At 36.2% G+C, this 23,388-nt stretch overlaps 1 pseudogene; it reads right to left on the bottom strand.

Moving 5' to 3' along the window:
- Positions 1-11,785: 11,785 nt before the first annotated feature.
- Positions 11,786-23,051, bottom strand: LOC122037880 (annotated as a pseudogene).
- Positions 23,052-23,388: the final 337 nt, after the last annotated feature.

Below are 23,388 nucleotides of genomic sequence, written 5' to 3' on the forward strand. Positions count from 1 at the left end.
GATTTACTGTAATTTTATATTATTTTGTTATCTATTTTTTTTAATTATTTTCAGGAAAATCATAAATACCTTTAAAATTTTAATCGCTTTAAAGGTTAGCCTCGGAGATTTTATTAAAATTAAAAGATGTTCAAGGATTTTAAATCTTTTATTGTCAAAATGGATATTTTAATTTCATATTTTGATAAAAATAAATTTGAAAATGACATTTTTTAAAAAAAAATTTAAACTTAAGATTAGATTAATCATTATTACAAGTGAAATTGACATTGTTATCATAATTATATTTTTAGCCAATTTTCTCAATATTTTCTTTTCTTTTACGTTTTTTAATAAAAAAAAAAAGGAAGAAAGTTAGATCATTTTGCCATTTTATTTTCCATGGAGATGAAGAAAAAAAAAGAAAGAAGAAAAGAAGCTCGTTTGGGTTTAAGATCGAGATTGGCATTGTATGTGAAATCATCTTGGCGAATGCGTCCATTAGTAGCGATAACATATTGTCATTCACTCCAACTGCTAGGTTGGCCGGGATCCATTGGAATTTTTTCAAATTTATCCTGATAATTGATAGAAAATTTTTATAGTATCAAACTGTCGGTAGAAAAGTTGAATGCTTATATTAACAAAAGAAAAATATAGTCATTCATATTGAACAAGCCACTGAAATGGAATGACAAAACATAAACTAATTTACATGTTTCCATTAGATTTTTCAGCAAAACCAATCTAATACAAGTTATTCAACAAGGACAGATCAAGTGAGATCCAACAATCGAGCTGCAGACTCACCGATAGGTAGTTTTATGTTAGGGAATGAACAGAACATGTTGGATCAATACTCATTATGATCCTAAGCAACAGGGTTCAAAGAAAAAGAATAAAAAGGACTGGATGAACAAACTTTAGGTTGACTACTGCAGTTATAATTCTGGCAATTCTTGTTCAAGCAACTTGACCAAGGCCATCTCGCGATGTCCTTGCAGAATTCATAATCTTCCTTCAATATCGACTCCGTTCGCTCCCTTCCTGTAACCTCATCTTTCACTAAAATATCTACCATTGCATCGATACTCATGGAATCATGTGGCACGCACTTCTGGCCCGACGACTTGCTTCTCAGAATTGCCCGTATCTCTTCAGATACTGATACATTGGTCACAAAGCAGCTCTGAGGCCCATGGCAAGTAGCAATTGCAGACTGGTTGACCGTTCGCTTGGTTTCCTCATCATCCATGTGCAATGAGCAGCTTGTGAATAGCATGTTCCAAGCATCATGTTAACACCTGGACTGAAACATATTGTTCATCATCTTTGTCTGCGTCGGAGAAACCTCTCACGGAAGGTTTTAAAGGTTCTAATGACGCTGTGTTCAAATAGGAGCTGCTTCTTGATGAGGATCGCTCAATTGGCTCTATTGGTGGAGATCTGGACAGTGCAGCATGTGCCAGGGGGGTTTCATTAGAAGATTGTAATAAATCATCACTTCGTTTACTACTAATGTTGGAACTTTGGGATCGTACTCTCTATCTTCATCCTTTGTGGGAGGTCGGATGGAGTTTTCTCTTCTTGGTTTCTCTCTTTCAGAGAAGAAAAAACTAGAAAAAATATCCTTAAATGATGGCATGCCACTATTCGACGTAGGAATCCCAACCTGAACGATGGGGTTGCCAATCAGGGGACCAGAGTTTTCTACACCCAATCCATCAACTTGACAAGCTGATGAAGAAAGTGAAACCGGCTTTGATTTTGACAAACTGCCATGTGAATATTCCCCAGGAAACTCATCCTCAGATCTAGATGAAAATATGCTAGGTGATTAGCTAAACAAAAATGGACTAGTAGGAACTCCAAAGATATATCAGCAAACAATTAGGAAGTAAGGATGGCTTGTAAAGGATAAATGTGAAACACATACATTAATGCTGGTTGCAAGGCGCTTAAACAAGATGGGAGATGAAGAAACAGCAAATCTCGTGTGCTCAGACAAGTTAGAGAAGACCTCATACTTCAATGTGATCAGAGAAGTACCATCTATATGAGGTCTCTGGGTGAGCATATTTGTCCTGGTCATGCCTGTACTAAGGTCAAAAAAGTTAATCAATCTCCCCATGCATCCTGGAAAAGAATCCTGCAAGTCCATCTCCCTTGCTACGCTAGAAACCGGTCATGAAACTTGCCTGAGAAGGAAGAAGAAGGAGCTCCATGCATGGTATAATAATCACTTACCAATGTTAAGAACAAGACATTTATCGAATCGTAGGTATGAACCAGAAAGCCCCTTCAAAAAAATAATAATCCCAGTCAGTCTTTTTGACTATTTCTTAGAGTGACTGGTTCGGTTTCACAAAAATTTTTCATCGGTCATCAGGATAAATCTAAAAGTACGCGCAGCGGGCAATCCAAGTGCCCAACATATGTTGATTGCGACTCTTATTTGGAAGAAATTTTTTACAAATACGTTATAACTAGGGATAAACTATAGATATCTGAATAATAATCTAAATTCTTTATCACGACATCATAATGAGGATGACAAGAACAAGCATTTAAAGCAATGCAACGGATGGATCATGGAAGCTAAGATTTTTGATAGAGGAGACCGCATGAGAAACACGTCATTTATGAAAAGAAGGACAATTATTAAGTTGAAAGGCAATCCCCACGACTTCGGCAACAGATCACCAGAATTCATCTTCAATGGGGGAATAAACAAAATCCATCGAACACAAATGGTAAAAGTAAGCATCATAAAATGCTAAAAATTGAAAAGCAATCAGGAAATAGAGCATCATATGAACCAAGAGTTACGCTTTCATAAAAAAAAAGAATAGAAAGACAGACAAATGTTATGAACTGATGAAAATGAGGAAAATGATTCATAGAGCTTTCTTTTGGTTTAAGCATAAGAACATGCAATATAATTGCAGGAGCAGTTGTCTAGTCCTGAAATGACCAATTCGAATCAATAAAATTTTGTTATCGGTGGTAAATAATATTCAGGGTGGACGGTCAACAAGTCCAACATCCTTTTGTTGCACACTCCATTTAAAAAAAAATTATACAAATTTATCATAATTGGGGATTGAACCGCAGTGCTTAGGTGATAACTTAGATACCCTATTGTTGCACCATAACTCGGGGGTAGGAGTAGAAGAATTTTGTGTGGCGAAAGATGATTCGTTCGTTCTTAACGCCCCCGTCGATCCGTTTCTAGGTCAATACGGAGAAGTAAATTACGAATGACTAATAGTCATTAATATAAGTAGTCAAGACACATAGCAACAAGTAAAAAAATCTTGCTTTTAGATGATGTCGAGCGGTACATTATTATGACGAACCATGGCAAGCAATCAAGTTGAAATGAATGCATTTTGCATCATTAAGATGGACAATTTGCAATCTTTTCAAGTGAGCGCAACAACTAAACAAGCAATAGCCCACATTTGAGGCAAAGAACCAAAACCCGCCACGCAGGGGCTGCATCCCGAACTCCCGAAAGGAACAGGAGGATTAAGAAGTGATCGGTTTGATTCTACGAAAATTTTTCACCGATTCTCAGGATAAATTAAAAAATACTTACGATGGACGATTTAGAAGTCCAGCATCCCTTAATTATAAGTTTGGAAATATATACCATTCTTGTAATACTTCATTTCACTCCTTTAAAATTTACTTATCTGTAAACTTTTCCTTTTATGCCCCGTTTAAATGTATTTTTTATTTTTTTAATTGCCAAAATTTTATTTTAAAAAAAATCAGAAAAATATTTTTAGATTGAAATGCATTTGTTTCTAGAATTAAAATGTCTCTAATGCAATTTTATGATAGGTAAATGAACATGTTTATTTACCAATCCAACCTCTCTCTCTACACCAAACTTCACCCCTCAAACAAGCAATTATTCCTAGCCACCCACAACCCACACATGATGAATCAGGGATGAAATTGCAAGATGTTGAGCCTTTACTAAGCTATGACTTCCTTTATAATGTCCCTCCTAGACTTTGAGCATCCTCCCATAATTGGAATGCATGTAAAGTCATTGATTCTCCTCCATAGTTGTAGCACAACTTTGCATTTGAAAAATATGTGCTCCTACATCTACCCCCTTGTTGGCGTATGAAACATGTATCGTCGCCAAAATAAGGATGGTCTCTCGTAGGTAATCTCCGATGCGTTGATATCTATAGTGTAAATGTATGGATCGGTTGTAGATAACTCTTCTACACTGTACTAACCCATAACTTTTTGGGACTCGATCTTTTGAAAAGGTCATACATCTTTAGTTCGGATTCTCTGTCCCAAACATCTCGTGTCCCCGTGTCTCCTTCTCGATCAGGCGGTCATAGCATCCTCGAGATGTGGGTGATATCCTCATGATGTGCATTGCATTCTTGAGATATGATTTTACCCGTCCGATCGACAAAGGGACACGGAGATAACATATTTGAGGTAGAGGATCCGAACTCATACGCCTTAGCCACTTGACTATCCCTTTGACTAAACCAACTTGCTTACGACTGTTGTGCACCCTCTGTAGTCCTAGTAGCTAAGAGAATATCCTCTTGTATTTGCAAGAGCTTTTTGATTAGAGGAGAGTCCACATGCTTAGCACGTTGGGTTCAAAGGTCAAAATTTGCTTAGGTAGGCATGATGAATACACTTAATCTAAAGTGCGTCGTGTTTATCCTGTATCCACCACAAGACTTTAGCTAGCAAAGCTAAATTTCATGCCTTAAAATATCTAAATCTCAAATCTCGTTCATCCTTCGACCTGCACATCTCAATCCATGACATCAGAGGGCGCTTTGACGTTCACATAAAGGCTCGACATATGCTATAAATATAGTCAATAACACCATGTCGTATTGACAAGATGGAAAGTCAGAAACACTCCATAACCTGAAGTACTGAGGTGATAAGCTATGTCTTCCCAACATAGGGCAGTGCCTTTCGTGATCATGATTTAATCATCCTGATTAGAGAGTCCAATAGTGGGCTGTAATTATAGATCCGAAGCTTCTCTTAACTCAAAGGAATTCCAAGATAACTGAAGACATAGTACCCTCTTGGTAACCTGTGAAGGTAGTAGTTCCTACCGGGCTCGCTCATCAATTCTAGCCATATACAAATTGGATTTCAGTTGATTCACTTGAAGGTCGGTCATATCTCCAAATTCCTACAAGCACATAGTCAACGTCATCACTGATGATACTTCTCCTTTGGCAAATAAGAGTAAGTCATTTGCATAGGCCAAATGTGTGAGCCTTTGATGACCGCATTTATAATGAAACTTGAAATTTGAGCAAGATGTGTGAGTGTAACTCTCAGCTAAGAACCTCAACCCATATGCCGAATAAGGTGATAAAAGATCTTTTTGCTGTAATCTCGAGCTCTATTGAAATATCCATACATGTCTCCATGACTCCATTAATTTCCAAGGAGATGATATAATGGTAATGCATTCCATAATCCAAGAGATTAATTCGATATGGAACTGAAGTCCTGTGAGCACCTCTCTCAAGAAATCTTAATTTATAGAGTCAACAGTCTTTTGTAGATCTACTTTCAGGATACATCCAGGTGATAGCTACTTTCTATTATAGTTTCTCATGAGCTCTTGAGTAAGATGAATATTGTTTGCAATGAGTCGATCTTTCACAAATACCGCATGTGTCAGATTCAAGATGTGACCAAAAACTTTTGCTAGTCGGCTAGCTAACTAATTAGAGATCACATTGTAGAAAATTGTACAGTGAGAGATGGATCTATAATCTATTACGTTACTGACATGAGTGGACCTAGACACAAGCTATCAAGGAATGATTCAATTGCCTAAGAAGTTTGTCCATTTGAAAAAAATCTTTAATAGCATCAATGAAATCTGTTTTTAGTACTGTTCATGCTTGTTTGAAGATCTCTAATCCTAGCACACTCTTTTTTTTAATAAATATCTAGATCTTCCGACCCAATTAATGTTCAATATAAAACAAGCTGCTTTGATAAGTTAGAAGAAAAAATATTTTAATTTAGAGGTGTTTATTTGAAATTTCCTTCTTTACTATGGAACATAGTTTGTAGAATTATGATTCTAGATCTTAGGATTGTGCCATCTTAGATCATAGGACCGTGCGATCCAATCCAGAAGTAGAAATTCATCATGAATCGTGTAGAATAGATTTTTGCAGTAGTATCGATAGGATTGATAGGATCGAAATATGATCAGTATAGAATCGAAACAAGATTGGTAGAGTTTTGAGAGATCATAACTTTTATCTTGAATTAAATCACGAGATCTATAATATATTAAATTGAAGTTCATTTAAAGATCTAGAGTTATAAGGTTAATCTTTAACTATCCGATTTAAGATAAAAAAAAAAAATCTTTTAAAGTACTTTGGAGGCTCGAAAGATTATCTTATTATTATTATTATTATTATTATTATTATTTATCTTTTACGGCATTAGGGTTATGATTTTAAACTTATTTAAATTTTTTTTTTATTATTTTTAGTTAATTTTTAATCAATAATATCTTACTATTTTCTTGTCCTCAAATGATGTTTTTTAAAGCCTATTGTTTGGTGTTTTACGGAATACTTTATATGAGATTATTTTCTACATTTATATTTAAAACAAATGATTTAATAACTTCTACTATGCCAACCATAGTTTGCAAAATCGCGATCCGGATCGTAGGATCGTACGATTCTACGATCCGGAAACCTAAAATCGATCTAGGATCGTGCAAAATCGAGTTTTGCAGTAGGATCGCAGCAGGATCGGTAGGATCGGAACAGAATCGGTAGGATCGGAGCAGAATCGGAGCAGGATCGGTGGAAGCTTTAAGAGGTCATAACTTTTGACTCGGATTGAACCATGGGGCCTATAATGTATCAAATTAAAGTTCGTTCAGAGATCTTTAATAAATTTCAAGGTTTATCCTTAACCACCTTATTTCAAATCCAAAAAATATCATTTAAATCCTTTTCAGATGTCTAGAAGATTTTATCTTTTTTTTTATTATCTTTTTTTCATCTTATTAGGGTTTTAAATTATTTAAATATATGTTTAATTATTTTTGAGTTAGTTTTTTATCAATAATATTCTGTCATTTTTTTTCCCAAAATAATGAGTTTTTGGATACCTATTATCTAGTATTGTGTGAAATCAACCAGTCTTTAGAAGATTATTTCCGATATTCATATTTGAATAAAGGATTCAATAGCTTCTTAGGTGCTTTGTTGCCTGTAAATTGAATTATCTTATAAGCCAAGGAAATATTTATTACATTGAATGTGTTATTATTATTGTATTAATAGAACTTTTATATTTTTTATTTTATGATATGAAAATATAAATATTATTACTATAAGAGAATGATAGTTGAATTACAAATTAATTTAAATTTGTACATGTAGTAATGTAATTTGAGGTATTGAGTGTAAATGATTGCATATATATACAAAATTAGTTATTTATTTATATGTAAATTAGTTTTTTAGGTATTTTTTCTAATTATTAATCATGTATGATAAGATTTTAAGGGTTTTTGGTAGGATCGTACGATTCTACGATCCGATCATGATCGATCCGATCCTGACCCTAAATCGATCCTGCGTAGAATCGCGATTCTACAAACTATGATGCCAACTACATCTTATAAATCAAGAGACATTCTTAAGATTAAATAACATTATTATTATAATTATTAATAGAAATTTTTTACTCTTTTATTTTATAATATAAAAATATCAATATTATTAGGAGTTGAATAAATAATATTTTTAGATGTTTTTTATGATAATTATCTAGAAAATTCATCTAGAAAATTCTTAAGGATAGACACATAAAGATGGGACCCATCATTTCACTTTTTGTGGGTCCCATTATTTATGTGTTTATTTTTAAGAATTTTCTAGATGAATATCATTTTCCTTATTATTATAACTTTTTTTTAGAATTTTTAATAGGATCGTACGATTATAAAAACTAAAGCCTCTAACCGACGTTTGGGTGAAGTGTATGCGGAGGAAGAAGAAGCGATGAAGCAGCCCCCGGCGTCATCGTATCTGTACCACTGGCAGGAACAGCAGGACGAGGAGATCGAGCAGGCGGCGGGCATCACCATCGGCATGGAGGTCGACGACTCCGAACCCATCGACATCCTCGCTGGCTTCGATCGCCAGCAGCAACCCGTCGACGCCGACTTCTTCAACTCCTTCGAGGACGACTTCGACGATCAGGACCTCGCCTGACCACACCTCGCTCTTCCTCCTCTGGTACCGCCTTCCTGTTTCTCGATTTCGTAACCTGTTTGTCTGCTTGGTAGGGTTTATGGAGCTAATAATTATGCTATGGGATTTGATGCGCTGCGTGAATTTTTTTTTTTTTTTTCTGTTTTTATTATTCTCAGTGAATCTTAATTCATGATTGCGAGCATTTAATTACTTCATAGGGAACTTTTGTTTGGGTGTCTGGGTGTTTGGGTTAGCAAAAGCAATCATTCATATGAGACTGAATAGTAAAATTTGGATTCCTTGTGTACTTCTCAAAATGAGGATCATTGCTCATATTTGTTTGGTTTTTTAGGCTTTGTGGGTGTTAGAAATCATATCCACCTATCTTTTAGTGGGGAAATTCTAGTTCCTTTTGGAATTGCATAATTTCTTACATGTAATTGCTGCACGGAAGATCTGATCGCCTAGCTGTTTATGTTTTTGTGGAAGTTAGTAAGCATGTTGTGAAACGAACATAGTAGTGATGAAATTTTGGCTTGTTTTCGATTTAATGTTGAGAAGATGTTCTCTTCCTATCTCATGACCAATGAACATATACTTGCTTCATGGATATCTGTTGATATTGTTGTCATTGTGCATGGAAATGAAATTTGTATTGGGAGTTTATTTTGCTATGAAATTTGAATTTCTTTCATTTGGAGTAGTAGCTGATGCGATCTTGTTGCATGATTGCAAACGTACAATTGTGCCACAGGAATTTGTTTGCTAGATTATTTATGGTTTTCCCCTAATAATTAGGAAAGTTTGTAGTTTTTGTCTATCTAGTGATGATGATGCACTCTCATTGCATGATTCAGAAAACATCTTTATTGTATAGGTTTGGTAGGATTGAATTTTTTGCCACTTATATGAAGACTGGGTATTCAGCTTATGAAAAGCTAGCTGCCTTGGTTTACTGACTCGGGAGATACAAATGACAATAAAAAAAATCTTTTACCCATGTTAGAGATTCATTTCTTCTTTATAAGGTGCCCTTGCTGCACTTGGTCCTTGTCCTATTGCCCATCCGAGTGGGACTTCATTACTAATCTCTTGTTTGGGAGCACTAATTTCATATTTAGACACTGGATCCTGTAAAGCTGATGCCCCTCAGTTGATTTTGCTCTTCCAGGAGAAAGAGTTAAAGGAGTAGCGTAAGGACTTCATTTGCTTAAACCAGTCTTGGGCTCGTTCTGCACACGTATATTAAATAACTTTTTCTGCATTCAATACATTTATACGAAAATCAGACATTTGCTAAATTTGAAAAAGAGAAAGGATCTTTTGAGACTAATGACCTTCCTATTAATATTGTTCTGCTATGACTATTGGATTGATACAACTAGTTTTCTTTGGATTCCTATGTCTAGGACTGAGCAAACCACACACTCAACACAACTGGGAGAGAAAATTATATAAACCTTTGGGGAGAGAGAGAGAGAGAGATAATTTCCTATTTTATCCTGTTTGCCCAAGATACTTGGGATATGGTAATAACGGTTTATGCACCTTGTATTTCCTTGCATATAGTTTATTTTTTTGATCGAAGAAAGAAGGGGAGAAACATATTCATGCCTGCCCAAGCTCCCCTTACGTCTGAGGCATCTATTGTGAGGCACAATACTAGGAGATCCTATAAGTTTGATAATCGATACTATTAGGTTTACGTCTATGCAATGTAATTATATACCTGTAAGGTATATTCGAGTTGGGTCTTGTAGAAGTATATATTGATATTGTAAAATGTAACATTTCAAAAAACACATATGCCAACCTACTGCAATGCACATATGCAGTATTTGAGAGCATATATGCTCGATATCAAAATATTAAAAAATGATATCGAAATTGTATTGATACCACTTGCAAAATAACTATTTGAGGTAACACTCAGCCAACAATGAACCAAGTAAGAATTTTAACTACATACGTACATTTATGAGATATGTGGCTGTTATACAGTCCCCTTCAAAATTTTGCCTAGGCGTCTGTTTCTGAGGCTCCAGTGGGTTTTTTTTAGAACCATGATAAGAGTTATTTTTCCCTGTCTTTTCTTTTTCGTAATAGAAGTAGATCGTTCGAATGCTTTTGTCTTTACTTTCTTGAATTTTGCTGTGTGCACAATCTTTGCAATTGTTGATGATGGTACAAATTGCAATCTGTATTTCTTTATATCAAAATTGTTTTAACCATAAATGAATATGGATCATAGAGAGATAATGCGTAGATTGTGCTTTATTTTCAGTTGGCATTTTATGATCAGGATCTGATTCTTCTGCTCTTGATTATTGCTGTCGATATGATTGTGGTGCCTCAGCTCTTTGTGACCCTGCTGCAAGCATCGTAGAGAAGCCATGGAATCCTTCAGCAGTTTGTTTCTTGTGGGGTTTTCCTCTTGTGGGGTTTTCCTTTAATTACGAGTCTATTCAGTTGTCATATTCAGTGTATTGAACTCACTGTGAATCGTATGGAGAATGCGGAATGGAATCCTGTGACCATCATGAATAATTTTTAAAGTTAATTAATTTTTTTTTAGTATTTCGTTCAAGGCTTGATTCGCGTTTAAAAGTTAATTCCGAACTTAATTTTCATTTTATAAATCAAGTATTCATGGGTAATCAGCGTTACGAAACATTAATTTACGTTTTTTTAAAAATCTTATATTCTTATCCTGTTAAAAAAAAACTGCGGGTCTTGGATCATCCGATTTATTAAGAAATATGTATTTTCATTGACATTTATTTATCTGTATTAATTTAAAAATTGACTTTTTAATTTATTTTTTACAGTTTTAGATGTGGTACTATGATAGGAGAATATTCATGCTTTAACTGAACTAAGACAATTTTAATTCATTTGTAAAACTTTAAAACTAACCCAAAACATAATATTAGTTTTAATATCTACCGAGTCAATTCACATATATTTTATAAAAAAGTTTAACTAAAATTGACAAAAATAATGAGTTTTTTTAAAACAATTAAAATGCAAAACAGTAGAATAGATAAGTCTGTATCGATTCAGTGATTGCCTCATGTGTGACTGTTGTCGAGTAAAATACCTCATAATTTAGTTTTTCTTTTAAAAAGTATAAAACCACCAAATATAACCCGGTTAAAGGTAGATTTTCTTTTAAAAAATATTAAAAAAAAAAAAGAGAAAAAAGCTTCAAAAATTGAACACAACTTAAGAGCATAAGTGTTATAATGATCAAAATTGTACTCCTTTTTACATAAATTTGCCATGCTCTAATTTACCTAATAGATGAACCTCAAGAAAAAATCATCTACCTCCAAAATCTAATCAAGCAACACTAACCGAATTACATAAAAAATTGTATACTCCTTTAATCATTTTGCAAAAAGAAAAAAAAAAAAAAGACGTCATTTTCGTTTATGCAACACTCAACTTCCTAGATTTTTCCAAATAGAATACAAGCTTCTTTTATCTTCTTACCTATTTAATACAGTGGACCATCAGGGTTCAACGTTACATAAAACATTTACTCATACAATCGGGAACGGAAAATCTTCCATAAACCTCACATATGATAAAACATTACATAAAACTTCGATATCTCTACCAGTATAATGGCCTAAACTGTTGTCCAAGAACACGAACGTCTTCCCTATACCTGTTTTCTCCTTCCACAGCCAGCTCAATATATAACGCCCAGAGTCGTAGAGGTCCCTATTATTCTACAGTAAGAATTATAACTGATCATCCACAAAGGGAGCTGTAGGGCTCGGCAATCACACAGAAAAGCTGGATTATCCAAGGATGGAGTTTCTTTAGCTGAAAAGAACAAGAGCACAGAATGATTTCATTTCTTCTTTTGATCTTTGATGGGCATCTGTTCCTTGGTGAGCATCCTCGGTGCAATGGCCATGGCCATCAGTTCTTGGAATACAAGCTTGCATGTGTATGGTATGTGTACCTATATGTTAACAGAAGATCAAAATGTACATCACCCTTAATTTTACCAAAAGATGTTTATTGTTTACAAAAACAGCATGAGATATGATCTTTCATGTTAAGGGAAATGATTCAGAAACTACTCGTAGTCCAATAATGCTGAAGAAACAGAGGAAAAAATGATATAATAAAAAGAGAAATTTTCGTTTGCCTCTAAAATTTACCTCCTTTTCAAAATGGACCAAAATATGCCACACGTATACACACCATGTTATCATAAAGTAACAATGTAAATGATTAGAGGTGAAATGATAACAGTGAAAACGATTAGAGGTGAAATTTTTAACTATTTTGAAACTCCGAAGAGGTCAGCTTTGAGGAGCACAAAGAAATCTTGCCTAATAAAAAAACAATGATTCTGCTCCTACCTCGCCCTAGATGTTTTTTTTCAAGCTACCCTATAATTTCACTATTGTCATTTTATTTCATATTTTCATAGATCATCTCTACCGTTAACAGTAACGGAAGGTGAATTCATTGTGACATTTCTACCAAAGGCACAGGGGAAGAACCGACAATACCTATGAAAGTTAGAATAAAAGAGCAATGGTAAAGTTGAAAAGGGATTTCAAAGAAATAATAAAAGTCCAAGGGTAAATAGAATTTTTCTAGATACTATAACAAAAACCTAAAAGGCCAGTATATAATAAGAGGAACAACTAGAAAATCTGAAGTACTAACATAGTGTTTTTCCTGTTTGGCGGTCCGAAATCCTCCTTAATCAGAGTTCCTATTTTTTTTTCCTCATCCCTGTTACAGTGAAATAATCATCAACACAATTCATACTGTTGTACATAATAAACAATTCAAGTTCAACCCATAAAGATTAAATATAACAGATCTGTAGGAACGGAAGAATAAAGATATGAAGAACCCACGATCAATTGAAGATTGGTTCATGATAACAGAATCTTCTTGGTTATACCCAGAATAACAAGCAATAGCGACAATTGCATTCTAAATAAAGATGGCAAACATGAAATCAACACTCAAAATAATAAGCAGCATGCCTCTTTCAGAAAAAATCATTAATTCTTACTAATCTTGCAGAAAGAACGGGGCCCCCTTTGAGGGAAGTCAATGATACGTAGAGGTCAAAAGTTCAAGGGCAAGATGAGGTTCGGCCGGTCGGGTAAGGGTCGGATCAACCGACCGGACCGGTCAGAACAGAATCAAAGATAACCTGGCGGAGAGTCGGGTTTCCGACGCTCATGAGGAACAAGGTCGCCGGGCCAAGCGGATGGCCCGCTCGGCCGAGACACAAGGCAGCGATGCCGTGAACAGTCTTAGCCTAGCACATGACCGGGAATCTCCCGAGCGGATCCGTACATATGTCCGGTCGGACGCGAGGGGACTGCCGAGCGGCCGGACGCTCGGCGCGGGAACAGAAGAGACAAGAAGACAAGGGAAACATCTTCTGACAGCAGACATGTTCTATAACCAAACCATACGCAAAATCTTATGACAGAAGGTTCCGCCGTCCCATCAGAGAGGTGCTCAGACTGTAGCGGTATGGTGTCAGGCAAGCTCATCTGACAAGCCCATACTGAGGTATGGTTAGAGGACACGTATTCGCCTCGGTATGTGTGCATGAGCCTCTCCACAGCTCTATATAAGGGTCTTCATACTTCGCCGTAGGTACGCATTCTCTCATATCCGAAGCCACTTCTGCATTTCCTCTTGCCTGACTTGAGCGTCGGAGGGTCATCGTCGGGAACCCCCTCCCGGCCCGACTTCCTTGTAGGTTCGTCGGAGGTCCATACGACCGGTCGGAGATCTACGTCAACAATTCGGAGAGCGCCACGTGCCCAGCGTTCATTGATTCAGCGTTCGGACAGGATCACTTCAATGCCAGCTGGGAGTTGCCTAAAATGCAAATGCTCCATAGCACGAGTTGTAACAAGTGGCTTCTGAGGGTAGTACAGAACATAAGCTAATGTATCCTGCATGCAAACCCCAACAAATTATGATATGCACCTAGACAATTCTGCAATCTAGAGACAAGTACAATAATGGAAATATACAAACCATTCTTAATTGATAATTCGTGACATAAATTCTCATCGCTTGCTTACCCATAGCTGATTGATATGTATTACGGGGAGACTGAAACAATTACAACAGCATTATAAATAAGATATGTTATATTACCAAGCAATACAGATAACTGACCTAGTTGTGGTCGGAAAAAGGAATGATAGATGCATAAACACCCAATATCAAAGATGGATGCATCTCACAATGTGTATAAGTATCACAATAAGCCTCCTCAGGATTCTGCCTTGCATTCACAAGATCTTGAAGTAACAACAATACCAGTTCATAATTGAAACACCCACAAGCATGTACAACTTTAGAAGCACTTTAGCAGGTTGAGAAATTAAATGCAAATTTTTATCGAGATATTTATATAACTATCATCAGTATGTTTAAACAGAACAATTAAGAATCATCTAGAGAGTAGAAAAATTACAACTTAAAAGGAAACCAGTTTCTTAAAGAGTTTGTGCATGAGAAAAGGTGGTGCACTGTTACCAATTACTATAAGCTAAGATTAACTCTTCAACAACAACAACAACAAATATATCATCAAAAGACATGTTTAACAAATAATCTAGGTACTTACATTAATTGTCATTGAAATCATGGTAGTTTCTTCTTCCTCAGTATCTATCTATTCATTGAATCCTTTAGCAACAAGATGATGCCAACCTTCCTCAGGAGTTTCCTATAAAGTGACACAGTTGCATACAAAAGTTAACGGAATGAATCCAAACTAAAAAGGTTTACCTGATATTCTTTTACTCTAAAAATAATATTACCCTCTATTGCAGTGCTTGAATGTCCTTTTTCTTGATCAAAAGCCTTTGCTTTTCAACAATAAAAAGTGGACGACTGAAGCGACCATAATCAGTGTAAAGATGTAATTCTTTGAGAGGAATATCCCGTATAACCCACACCTCATTGTTAACATCAGCCTGTGAGAATGAGCCCTATTAAAGGGATTCAGCTTTATAAAAAGAACGCCTATACATAGGATGGAATAAAAGATGAAACTTAAAGTAACTTGCATGTAATCATTATGTTTGACTACAATAATTGGAAGATTCCAACAAAAAGGGATAGAGACTTTATGTGTGTCTACTTGAGGGGAAATTAAGAAGCCAGAGTAGAGGAAAGAAGAGGGAAGAGAAACAGATACCCTTGTCTACTTGGATAGATGAAGAAAAAACAGAAGGGAACCAATTTGGAACTATTTTATCGACATATAGTTGCATTTACAAGTATACAAAAGATTAGAAATACAGGGGGAAATTGGAAAAAATGACTGTTTAATCCTGCATGTCTGGGGAATGACAAAATCAAAGAGCAAGATTTTCTTTTTTCTTCTCATTTTCCATTAATTTCTCTTTTTTTTCAGATAGATCAAAAGAAGGAAACCCCTCCCCTCTGCCTTCCTTCACCTCCTCCCTCACTATTATTCCTTATATTCCCTCCTTCGCTAAATCCACTCAAGTAAAAATGCCATTAGACTAATAATATAGTGAAAACACTACAAACAACAACAACGGGAAAAAAAATTTGTTAAAAGAACCACAGCTGACCAACATCAACTATAGAATTTTTATATGCATAAACAAGTTATCTATGACATAGCTGGAAAAAGACAAAGCTATTGAACCTGTCCTCTCAATTGTCTCAAGGACTTAACCAACATCTCTGGGTTTTCGTGAATCCAACCAAAGAGTTGTTGACATTTTTTTTTTTTTGAAGATTGTGGAAGAACGGTTGGGGAAAAATGGTAAAAAAACTGATTTAACCCTGCATGTCTGGGGAATGACAAAATCACCCCCAGCCTCCCTCGCAAAATCCACTTCAGTAGAAATGTCCTTAGATTAATGATATAGTGAAAACAATACAAACATCACACACACACACATTGTTAAAAGAACCACAGCTAACCAACATCAACAGCTATAGAATTAAGTTTTATATGCATAAGTTAATGATCTATGAAATGGCTGGAAAAAGACAAAGCTATCAAACCTGTATTTTCAATTGTCTTAAGGTCTTAACCAACATGCTGCTTGCTGGCCTATTTTGATTCTCAGCCATAGACCTAACTTCAGCTACATAAGCATACTTGTTTGGCTGCCTTTTCTTAAATACATATACATGATTGGTGCTCATCTTTTCATGCGCAATTAACACCTTTTTACTTCCATTGATGATAAAATATCCTGCTTGATCATAAGGGCACTCCCCAAGTTCTGTGAGATCCTTCTCTGAGATCTGATACAAAGTACAATAACTTAACCGGAGCATTATAGGCACCTGCAAGATAAATAAAATATCTGCTTAATAAATTAATCACTACAAGATAATCAAAATGACTGGTCAAAGAACAGTTTGTACCTTTCCAATAAATACTTTTGCAAACTCTTGAGTCTCTGTTACTTCTTCACAATCATGCCCCTTCTTAATAATTCTTTTAGTGATGTCAACATATAATGGAGCTGCATAAGTCAAATTCCTCAATCTTGCAGCTTTTGGGAATAGTGTCGCAGTTTCGCCATCAGACTCTGTCATCATAGGCCTGCTCAAGTATATCTGCTCAAAGCTTATCTTATATATAGTCTACAAAATGGCATAGGAATATAGGTCAGCAAAGCAAAGAATCTGCCTTAAAAATTTCAGTAATTTACAGAGAAAGCTTAATTATCCCAGACCAGATACCACAGATAACAATCTAGAAGGGAAAAAAATCCAATTGCAACTTGTTTAAAGAAATTTAGTTGCCTATGATTTTAAACTGAGATACTAATCCCAAGCATATTCAAGATAAACATCTGTTGTATGTTATTGGCTCATGATATTCAGCTATTTGATGAAGGTGTAAATAGATTAAATTTGAAGCTTGAATTGTAAGAAAAGCTTTAAAAACTAAAGGTTTTATATTAAATAAACTAAACCTGAATATATATGCAATATTGCAATGTATTTCCAATGATAAGAAAAGAATATTTAAAATGGATATGGATTTTGTCTGAAACTGCAGAGATGATGTGCTGGGCACAGTGGTTCGAGGGTTGACTGATAGAAGACCTTTTACTCCACGGAAAAGCCTCCTCTCGATCCTGCGCACACGGACATGAGCCAACAAAATGTCAGCGCCAAGAAACCAGGGGGCATCCTTGGCAAAGACCCTCTGACGCCCAAGTCAATACAAGTTCAGATAGGTAAATGAAGAACAATAGAGAACGTACACGCGAGAGTAAGTTGCAGATGTTCAGAGAATGTCCACCATGGAGAAGACTCCCCCTTTATATACCACCTCACATAACCTCCACAATCCTGAGGTGGAGAAGTGTGTCAAGTTTGTTAGGTAAAAGGATGTGTACAACCTAGGCAACCTAGGTGATATGCAATAATTATTCGAGGAATCTTCCTTTTATTGGAACCGAATTCAAAATTCGGATATCGTGTTTCTACACTCCTATGTGCAACGGAAATTTAAAATTTTATTTATGATTTAACAATTAAATCAAAGGCATGTTCGTATGAATTTTTTTAAACAGACATAAGCATGATCTTTATCTAAGCATGCATTACAATCTAACTATTTAAGTAAGATCCTATAAGCATAACAAAGATAAACTATCATGTGATTGATTAATATAATACTAATTTAATTATTTTATTTAAACATGTTAAACTATCTAAAATAAATATGTTAGATCATTTAAGCATAACCTAGATAAAACTATTAGCATATGCATTAATATACATATAAATCATAGTACAAGTGTAACATACCTTCCAAACAACTTGTGTTTGGGGATGGCTGTAACTATTCTGGTTGTAGCGAAATAATTCTTCGTTGATTATTATCACGAGCTTGTATTTCCTTCGTCTAATCCGATCCACGATCAGAGTCCTTTCCAACACCTGATCACACTAGAGATCAAGTGTCATTTTTCCTTGAGACGGTTGAAATGTTTTCCTCAAAGATGAGAAAAGGGCTGCCCAATTACCCCTTCACAGGGAGATGTCTAATAACCCTCAACAAGGGGCTACGCCTTCCAAAATTATACAAGAAGGTGGGCGGCAACAATGCTTCTCGAAAAGGAGAAGCAACAAGAAGGAGATAGGACTTTTCGATGGAAGAGAGGGAGAAGATCTCTATCTTCCAAATTATCCAAAAAAAAACAAAAAAGTGTTGGTAGCACAACTCTCTTCAAAATGGATGAAGTGGTGGCAGTGGGGTTAATGGCTTTCATCACCTCCAAAAGGAAAAAACGTGGTGGGAAGGTGGAGGATAAGGGGAAAAGAAAAAAAAAAATCAAAATTAATTGTTTTTTTCTTTTCTTTTCTTGATCTTGTCGCGTTGAAAATGAAATTCCCTTTTTCCTTTTTTTTATTGTTATTTTTTCATGTCACAAAATTTAATGTGATTGTATTTCCTCTTGGGCTTTAACTTTCAAGGCTCATTGTCTCTTCCATTTTGGTCTATTGGGTTTTTAGAATTTTTCTAGAACCCAATAATACGAGTCCATTGTAATCATATCAACGATCTAATATCGTTGACGCGGCAAACATACTTGCTCACTATTACAATAATATAAATATAATTTATAGACTTTGTGTGGAACTCTTCCACTCTCCTTGTTTCCATTGACTGAAAATTACTCTAACATTTGATCATATCAAACTTTATTCGCCAAATTCAACTACTTGAATTTGATTTTCTCAACGAGAAATAGGGAAAACAATACTTATATGTCCTCAATGATTCAAGGATACAGCTAGTCGTGGGTTCATAACTCTTTGTGATTCAGGACTATACTTGTCCTTTATTCGGGTATACCCTTAATAGCTCCATCCTATGATTAACTCTTTAATTATAGGGCGTCAGAACTAATTATGATTAACACTCAACGAATCATGGTAAGAGCGTCTAGCAGCACCGCCCCATGATTCCCTAGGTGTCACTGAATAGTGCCTGTAAGAATCAGTCAATTATGATTAATGTACAATCCCTTCATCTTATATATCCCGATCGAATCTACAACCATTGGTACATTGAGGATTGTATATTGATTCGACAACCATGTGATATATCTTATAGTGATATCACATGTGTAACTAGGAAACTCCTTTCCTAAAGTACATCTTACAACTCTGATTAAAGACTTCATACATTATAAAACAATATATTACATAGGATATCCACACGGCCTGTGGTGAATCCCCGACTACAATGCACTAACTCCTATATGTTTTGTTACTACACCTAATCTCACCACCTAATGACCGTAATAGAGTTGATAAATGAGTCAAAGTGCAACCCCAACATATAGAGTCTCAATGTTGTCATGAGTTATAAGGACTACTAATGTACAACCACAACCAAAGACTTATCCACTCGATAAATGATAACCACTTGGAAAGTCTATGTGAGGGATGCACTATATGTTTGAACATCTTTATGTCCTTACCAACGAAACATGGTACACTACATCATAGATGTTAATCTCTAGCTCAAGCAGCCTTTTATCCTTGTTTATTAAGCGAACCAATTGACTAGGAACAAATTTAAAATATAAAGTGAATATTGATGTATTTCATGATGACCATCATATGTACCACCACGTCTCACTATAGTATATTCAATAACTTTATCTATACATCTTGCATGGGTATAAAGATGAAGTAAATGTCAACTGAATTGAATTATATTAAAATAAAGGTTGCTTATTTACAAGAGTCAATAAAACCCTAGCTAACGGTTGACTTTGTGGGGTACCTACTTAACACCCTTTACCCACATGGATATCTCTTTTGTCGTTTATAGCTTCTGTTATTTGTGAGCTTGTTGAAGAAATATGCTGTTATAAATGGTCTGCTGATGGGAGACACGATGGTCCCTGAAGAAATTTTCGTAAGAATATTCCCTAACATATAATTCTTATTTTGACAAGTTGTTAGGATTCTTCGCTTATGTTGTCGGCTGAGTATATACCGGTCGGTCTATAAGGCCGACCGTCTTTATGCATGCCCTCACATTAAGATGCTTTGCTATGTATTGAAGGCTATGTAAAAATCCGTTCAGGATATAATATGGTACCCCGAATGTACTGGAAATCCATCTGGGAAGCAATATGATAACCTATGCGTTCTGGAAATCCATCTAATAACCCGTGCGTGTTATAGATCCGTCCGAGCATCAATACGAAGATAAGCGTCTTAGGCCCAGTCGGTCTTTTGTTTGGTCGGGCGTGTAATGGGCTTTTGGAGAAATAAAATTATGCTCTGAGAGGTCTGGTCGGTATTTTAAGCCAAAGTGCCTTAGCCCCGATCGACCCCTTATCCGACCGGTGTATAAGAACTTGTAGGTAAAGCACACTTAGAGTTCTGACCGGATCTATAAAACTATCTTACACTCATGCATATGAGAGACAGGTATAGAGCCATATAAACTCGTTCGGCTCTATTATTGAACGGATACTCATAGGGTTGACCGGTGATTAGGTCATTCGGGCATATGTAAAGAGGCTCATACATAGTAAGGAGTTTAATCCTCTCTTCGATCAGGTCTATGGCTGGTCGAATGTGAGCTGGGTTGATCATTCCAGCCGCCCTATAAAGGCAGCCATCCTTAAACTCGATCGGGAATTGGGTGACCGACACACTGTCTTTTTAGTTCAAGGGTAAAACACTGAACCCTTTATGTTCGACCAGCTTAAGGGTCGGTCGACTTTTTTCCGCACGGCTTGGAATCCAACCAGGCCGATTAGGTGAGACTTAGCGCTGGCAGCCAATCAGAGCCAGATGGGGAGATGTTCTCCTTTATTGACTTTGATCGCCATGTTACCTTAATTTTAACTGCCATGTCATTTCCTAGGTCCGTTCATTATAACCCATATCAGATATGATGAATGAACATGAAATTCTTAGAAGTGCAAGATATCTTACACCCATTTTTGATAAGATATGTCAATGAAGATCTCATTAGAGGATAAAAACTAGATTGTATAAACTGTTGAGTCGTGTGATTGGCATGCCGTGCAACTTATTCTAAAATGAAAATTTACAAAATTGTAATATGTCGTGTCATACTTTATGGAACGGAGTGTTGATCTAGGAAGCAACATGTTAAATCTGATTAAGCTCCTAAAAAACTAGCTTTTTAATCCAACCCACTTCTCCCGTTAAATGGGCTTCTCGAAAGAGCTAAGAAGAAATCAGATAGCCAAAATAATAGGGCAGACCTTGAAAAAGTCGGATTGGCGGCCCGGATTATGCTGAGACTCATGGAGGATCTCGATGTCCGCTGACTCATCGACGATCTCCTGCATAGTGTTCTGGATGAACTCGTCAAAGGAGTCCAGCTGCTGGCGCACAAGGCCCTTATCCTCAAAGTAGGCGCTGATGACTGCCCAAGCGTCCTCCTCGTGATATCCTCGTCCTCGTCGTTGTCCATCGTTGCATAGTCGTCCACCATCGCCTCGCCGTCGTAGGCGGAGAAGTTTGCAACCCTAGTAAAGGTTGAAGGAAATGGTTCTAGGATCGAAGAAGCAACTCGAAGACGTATTGTCAGTCTGTCTTATATATAAAGCGTTATCCGGACCCGTTTGGCCAGGCGATCGGATAAACATTCCGTGGCCCCGGTCAGCTTGATCGACTCATATTGAAGATTTTAAAAAAAATTAAAAAATATTTATAAAGTAAAAAAAACACAATTCGACAAACCACACTTAAAATTAAGACACACTTTCAGATTTAGCATATTTATTTATATTTTATCCCTCTCATTAATTACTATTGCTGTATTCAAAAAATAATATCAAATTCAAAAGAAAAATACTATAGTGATATTAATTTTATTTTTAAAAATAATATTATTTTGGTGTTGTATACATTTTAAAATGAATATTAATATTACGATGATGTTAATTTTTGAAATTTAAAATTTTTGACATTCCGAATATGAGAATAAAATCACAATATTATTCTTCCGTGCCCAGAAACGTTTGAACTAGTGAGACAGCTGAGCTGTCGTATCGGGAATAGCTGTGCTTTTGAATTTATAGATGAGCGAACTAAGGAGTAGGCCGTCATTAACCGGGCTGAAGGTGTCGATTCCTCTGATTTTTTTGTTTCTTTCTTAAAATAACAAGGATGAATTTGCTGAGTTCACTCATATTTTTATTATGCGGACATTTCCTTTTTAATATTTACGACTTCGAAAAAAAATGGCTTGGTGACGTTGGAGTGGTACCATCCAACGTACGTGGACGAACCATCGAGCGCGAATCTCAAAGCATAGCCTTCCTGATTCGGGTCGGTTTCAGGAGCGAGAATTCTGTGAAGCAGTAGGCCATTGAATTACTCATCGAGGACTATTCATAACCGTAGATTCTTAAGTACCAAAATCTCTTCCGTTAATTGTTTCTCTTTATTAAACGTTATCTGGCTGAATTGAACGGTGTTAAAGATGCCTCCGCTGAAATTCTTTTAAGGGATGTTCTATAGGATCCGTCCAACTGTTCTCGCATGCGAACTCACCTCTCTCGTTCCGCTTGCTACTACTTCAAAGCGTACGCAAGGAAGCAGGCGTTCTCGTCATATATTGCCCGTTGCATAGCTAAAAATGGCGACTCCTTTCGCCTCTCCAAAACCCTAACCGTGCCGTCATGACCTAACCTCCCTCTCCGCTTCCATGCTCCCCCAAACTTCGACGTGTTCCTTTTCCGTCCAAGGTTTTCTCCAAAGTTCGCCGGGGGTTCGCCGCATCGCCTCCTCTCATTAACCCCAGGTGATCCTCGATGATCTCAAAGTGCTGTTTTCTTGTTATTACTGTAGTTTTCTTCGCTGCCTACTCGGTGCTTAAATCTAGGGCTTTGAACATTTCGTTTTCGATATGGGTTTTGTTCTGATGATTAGAAGGTTAAGGTGATATGGGTTCGGGAACGACGAAGCAAAAGGCCACAGCCGCACTGAACGCGATGAGAACCATCGGCATATCCATGAACACTACCAAGCCCGTGCTGAAGAACCTTCTCAAAATATACGATAATAACTGGGAGTACATTGAAGCAGAGAACTATCGGGTTCTCGCCGATGCTATATT

This window comes from Zingiber officinale, chromosome 1B (genome assembly GCF_018446385.1).
Source record: "Zingiber officinale cultivar Zhangliang chromosome 1B, Zo_v1.1, whole genome shotgun sequence".
NCBI lineage: Eukaryota > Viridiplantae > Streptophyta > Magnoliopsida > Zingiberales > Zingiberaceae > Zingiber > Zingiber officinale.